Below are 6,474 nucleotides of genomic sequence, written 5' to 3' on the forward strand. Positions count from 1 at the left end.
TTAGTTCTAACAGTTTTTTGGTGGAATATTTTGGGTTTTCTGTGTATAATAACATATCAGCTGCCAAAGTGACAGGTTTACCTCTTCTTTAACAATTTAGATGTCTTTCATTACTTTTGGTTTTGTTCCCATTTAATAAATATACAGTGTTATATTAGTTTCAGCTGTACAATATAGTCATTCAACAATTGTATACCTTTTTCAGTGCTCATCACAATAAGTGCACTCTTAATCCCTGTCATCTATTTCACCCATCCCCCTACCCACCTCCCCTCTGGCAACCACCAGTTTGTTCTCTATAGTAGAGTCTGTTTTCGGTTTGCCTCTTTTTCTTTGTTCATTTGTTTCATTTCTTAAATTCCACATATGAGTGAAATCCTATGGCATTTGTCTTTCTCTGACTTATTTCACTTAGGATTATACTCTCTAAATCCATGCATGTTGTTGCAAATTGCAAGATTTCATTCTTTTATGGCTGAGTAATATTCCATCATACATATATACCACATTGTCTTTATTCATTCATCTATTGATGAACACTTGGGCTGCTTCCATAATTTGGCTATTGTAAATAATGCTGCAATACACACAAGCATGCGTATCTCTTTTTGAATTAGTGTTTTCATATTCTTTGGGCAAATATCTACTAGGGGAATTACTGATCTTAAGGTAATTTTATTTTTAATTTTCTGAGGAAACTTTATACTGTTTTCCACAGTGGCTATACCAGTTTGCATTCCCACCAACAGTACTTAAGTGTTCCTCATTCTCCACATCCTCACCAACATTTGTTGTGTCCCATGTGTTTTATTTTAGCCATTCTGACAGATATGAGGTAATATTGCATTGTGGTTTTGATTTGCATCTCCCTGGTGACAAGCGATATTGATATTTTTTCATGTGTCTGAGGGCCATCTGTATGTCTTCTTTGGAGAAATGTCTGTTCATGTCTTCTGCCCATTTTTAATTGGACTATTTGAGTTTGGGGATGTTGACTTGTAAAAATTCTCTATATATTTTGGATACTAACCCTTATTACATATGTCATTTGCAAATCTCTTCTCCCATTCAGTAAACTTTTAATTTTGTTGATTGTTTCCTTTGTTGTGCAGAAGTGTTTTGATATAATCCCATTGATTTGTTTTTGCTTTTGTTTCCCTTGCCTCAGAAGATCCATCTACAAAAATGTTGCTACAGCTGATGTCAAAGAAATTACTGCCTGCACTCTCTTCTAGGATTTTTATGGTTTCAGTTGTCACATTTAGGTTTTTAATCCATTTGGGGTTTATTTTGTCTGTGGTATGAGAAAGTGATCCAGTTTCATTCTTTGCATGTAGCTGTCCAGTTTTCCCAGCACCATTTGAAAAGGCTGTCTTTTCCATACTGAATATTCTTGTCTCTTTTGTCAAAGATTAATTGACCTCATAATTATAGGTTTATTTCTTGGCTCTATTCTGTTTCATCGATCTATGTATATATTTTTGTGCCAGTACTATACCATTTTGGTTACAACAGCTTTGTAGTATATCTTGAAATCTGGGACTGTGATACCTCCAGTTTTGTTCTTTCAAGATTGCTTTAGCTATTCAGGGTCTTTTGTGGTTCCGTACAAAGCCTTTTATTTCTTGCCTAATTGCTCTGATTAGGACTTCCAATACTATGTTGAGTAAAAGCCACAAAGTGGGGATCCTCGTCTTGTTCCTGACCTTAGAGAACAAGCTTCCAAATTTTCACCATTGAGGATGATGTTAGCTATGGGCTTGGCATATATGACCTTTATTATGGTTAGGTATAGTCCCTCTATACCCATTTTGTTGAGTACTTTTTTCCTAAATGGACGTTGAATTTTTTTCAGATACTTTTTTCTGCATCTGTTGAAATGATCATATGATTTTTAGCCATTTGTTAATGTAGTGTATCACATCGATTTTGTGAATGTGAAACCATCCTTTCATCCCTAGAATAAATCCCACTTGATCTTGATGTATGCTCCTTTTACTGTACTGTTGAATTGGGTTTGCTAATATTTTGTTGAGGATTTTAGTATCTATGTTCATCAATAATATTGGCCTGTAATTTTCTTTTGTTGTGTCCTTGTTCGGTTTTGGAATCAGGAAAATATTAGCCTTGCAAAATGAGTTTGGAAATGTTCCCTACTCTTCCATTTTTGGAAAAGTTTGAGGATTGGTGTTAATTCTTTAAATGTTTGGTAGAATTCACCAGTGAAGCCATCTGGTCCTGGACTATTTGTGGGGGTGGGGTTTGATTACTGATTCAATATCCTTACTAGAAACTGGTCTGTTCAGATTTTCTATTTCTTCATGATTTAATCTGGGAAGTTTGTATGTTTTCAGGACTTTTTATAACCATTTCTTATTGGTTGTCCAATTTGTTGGTATAATTGTTCATCTCAGTCTTTTATGATCCTTCGTATTTTTTTGGTATCAGTTTAACACCTCTTTCATTTCTGATTTTATTCTTTGAGCCCTCTTTTTTTTTTTCTTGGTGAGTCTAAAGTATGTCAATTTTAGGGATGCCTGGGTGGCTCAGTTTGTTAAGCATCTGACTCTTGATTTTGGCTTAGGTCATGATTTCAGGGTCTTGGGATTGAGCCCCACATTGGGCTCCATGCTCAATGCAGAGTCTGCTTGGGATTCTCTCTCTCACCCTCTCCCTGCTTATGTGCTCTCTCTTGCGCGCGCGCTCTCTCTCTCACTCTCAAATGAATAGATAAATAAAATATTTTTAAAAATATGTCAATTTTATCTTCTCAAAAAAACTGTTTAGTTTTGCTGATCTTTTCTATTGTCTTTATTACATTTATTTTCACTATGATATTTTTTGTTTCCTTCCTTCTACTAATAGGGATTCATTTGTTCTTCTTTCTTTAGTTCCATAAGGTGTAAAGTTAGAATGTTTGAGGTGTTTTTCTTGTTTCTTGAGGTAGACATTTGTCACTATGAACTTCCCCCTAAGAACTGCTTCTGCTGCATCCCATAACTTCTGGTATATTGTATTTCCATTTTTACTTGTCTCAATTTTTTTAATTTATTGACCAACTGGCTTTTTAATGACTGGTTATTTAATCTCCACATATTTGTGAATTTTCTTCATGTAATTGATTCATATCATTGTGGTTGGAAAAGATGCTTGACATCATATCAACTTCTTAAATTTATTAAGACTTGGTTTTCTGGCCTAACATGTGATCCTGGAAAATACTCCAGGTGTACTTGAGAAGAATGCTTATTCTGCTGCGTTGGGGTGAAATATTTGCATATATCTGTTAAGTTCTTCTGGTCTAATGTGTTGTTGAAGGTGGATGTTTTTTATTGATTTTTTTTCCATCTGGATTATCTGTCCATTGATGTAAGTGAGGTATTAAAGTCCCCCATTATTATTGTATTGCTGTCTTTCTTTCAGGACTTGTTAGTATTTGCTTTCTATACGTAGGTACAGCTATGTTCAATGCATAAATATGCTAGTGTGAAAGTTAAAAGACAAACATAGCAAAAATAACTACAAGAATTAGTTAAGGGATACACAAGATGAAAATGTAAAATGTGACATCAAAAACATAAAATGTGGGTGGGGGAATAGTAAAAATACAGAGCTTTAGAATGCATTCAAACTTAGGTTGTTATCAATTTAAAATAACATAGGTTGTTATATGTAAGCCTCATGGCCACAACAGGGCAAAAACTTATAGCAGATACACAGAAGATCATTATAATGAAATCTAAGCATACAACTAAAGAAAGTCATCAAGCCACAAAGGAAGAGGGCAAAAGAAATGAATGGAAAAGAACTATAACAAAGCCAGAAAACAATGAATAAGAGGACATTAATTACATATCAGTAATTACGTTTAATGTAAGTGGACTAAATTCTCCAATAAAAAGAGTAGATGAATCAATAAAACAAAAAACTAAAGAAGATCCATCTATATGCTGCCTACAAGTGACTGACTTCAGATGTAAGGACATACACTGTCTATAAGTGAAGGGATGAAAAAAGATAACCCACAAATGGAAACCAGAAGAAAGCTGGGATGGCTATCCTTATATCAGACAAAACAGACTTTAACACAAAGATTTAAATGAGACTAGGGCAACATAACGATAAAGGGGTCAATCCAACAAGAGGATATGATTTATGTTTAACCTTTTGAGGGACTGCCAAAGTTTTCTACCAGAAATTTGTATTTTCAACAAACAACATGATCCCCAAACCTTTGATCACCCACCAGATATCCAAAGCTCTGCCTATGACCTGCCATGGAACTAAGCTCTGGGGATGCCAAGGCTGTCCTTGAGCTCAAGGGGCTCGTTATCTGGTGAGTGTGCAAATTGGCAGAGGCCTGAGGAGGGAGGCTTATGGCAAAGAATATGTCAGGGATAGCTAGCTGCCTGCCAATGCCTCATGATCCCCCATCCACAGGGCAGCTGTTGCTGGGAAGTGGCTGCCCTGCCCAGGCCTACAGTTCCTAGCCCCTTGATTTCTGGATATGGCCCTAAAACCAAATTCTGACTTAGAATATGGCAGAAGCGATATATGCTACTTCCATGCCTGGCTTATAAAAATCTACCTGACCACCCTCCCCTCTCTCCAACTGGATGTCTGTGCCCAAGGTCAGCTTGGAAACCACTGAAGATGCCAGAGCTTCTGTCAGCCTGGGTTCCTGAACATCTGTGCAGATCAGAGGTCCCTCTACCACACTAATGTCAACTGCACCTTAAGTGAGCAAGAAATAAACCTGTAATGAATTAAGCCACTGAGATTTGGGAGTTTATCCTTACAACAGCCAGCAGCATCTTACCTTATACAGGAGATGAGGGGGAAATTGGCTCCCCATGGAACCCTCCCTCCATAACCTAGATCCAGGGCAAACCTCCTTCCCTGTGTCTCCTTCCATTCCCCCTATATTTTTGCAGGCAGAGTTGGGGGAACAGCAGCTGATGAACTAGAGAGGGGAAGGACAGCTGTGTGCATAGGACAGAAAGCTGGGAGGACCGAGGCTCTGTCCTTCCTCCCGGAATCCACATCTTCTAGGCAGTAGCAGCAATGCTCCCAGGCAGAAAGGGGAACAGCTGCCAGCTCTGAATTACCCTGGAGGTGATCCACAGTTGGCTGTAGTGTCCCTAAGAATCAGAGAATCTCAGGAATCAAGGCCTTCAAGGTCACCTAGTCCAGGCTTCTATCCTAATTTTGAATCCTTTCTGTAGTCAGCAAGGGTCCTCTGTCCTTCACGTGTATCCCTCCTGATAGAGGACTCTGCACTTCACCTTTGGAAATCTCTGCTAGGAAAGCCTCCCTCACACTACGCTCCATCTGCCCCTCTAACTTTCACCAAACAGCCTTGGAACCCCCTCTGGGGGACCCCCAAAGAACAAGTCTTATTCTGCCTCAATGTGGCAGCTGTCCACATGAGGTACTCGAGCATTGTTCCTAGCTGATAAGTTCCCCATGGGCAGAGGACGGTTCTATTCCTTCCCAGTCATACCTAGAACCAAGCCCTACTCAAAGGAGTGGAACATGTGTTAGATGCATGAAGGGTAAAGACGGGGAGAAATGGGCAGGTGGTATATGGAGGTTTCATGAAATGTTGGTTCTCTCAGCATGCTGTCCGAGGCTGGACAAAAACGATAGAGGGCGCCTGAGTGGTTAAGTGTCCAATTCTTGATTTTGGCTCAGGTTATGATCTCAGGGTCCTGAGAGCAAACCCCTCATGGGGCTCCATGCTCAGCAGAAAGTCTCCTTCAGATTCTCTCTTCCTCTGCTCCTCCCCCTACTCGCATGCACTCTCTAAATAAATAAATAAATAAATAAATAAATAAATAAATAAATAAATAAAACAATATGACAAAATATAGTAATAACTGCTGCATTATTGAGACTTTGTGTTAAACACTCTGTTAACCACTTAACATGGATACTCTCATACCTTTACAATGACCCTGTAAGAAAGCATAATTCCTGTGAACACAAACACCCATGTGGTTCAGTCTCAGAGCAGTGGTTCTGGCCAAAGAACCAGCCCAGAAACCACAAGAAAAGTTGTAAATAACTCATTATCTGCTTTCATTTTATGAGCCTGAAGGGATCTGAATGAACAGTTGAGAGTAATAGTCATTAACACCTTTGTGATATTGTGATATGATAAGAAATATTTACTCGGTCTCCATCTTCAGTTGTAGGCACAGAGCTCCTAAAACTGTTGAAGTTTCTTGAGTGAATGGATGTGAGAAGAGAGCATCTCTTATTATTTATAATAAGCCCCTTTCAACCATTCCTGAATTTGTGCTAAGGGGGTAACTCTTGGTGGGTCCCTAGATAGCTTCAGGATGAAGGCTCGTTGCCAAAAGGAACCAAACAACCATGTGATAGAAGGTTGGAACTTTCAACCCAACCCCCAACTCCAGGGAGGAAAGAGGGGCTGGAGATTGAGTAAATCACTAATGAACAATGATTTAC

This window comes from Vulpes vulpes, chromosome 12 (genome assembly GCF_048418805.1).
Source record: "Vulpes vulpes isolate BD-2025 chromosome 12, VulVul3, whole genome shotgun sequence".
NCBI classification, from domain to species: domain Eukaryota; kingdom Metazoa; phylum Chordata; class Mammalia; order Carnivora; family Canidae; genus Vulpes; species Vulpes vulpes.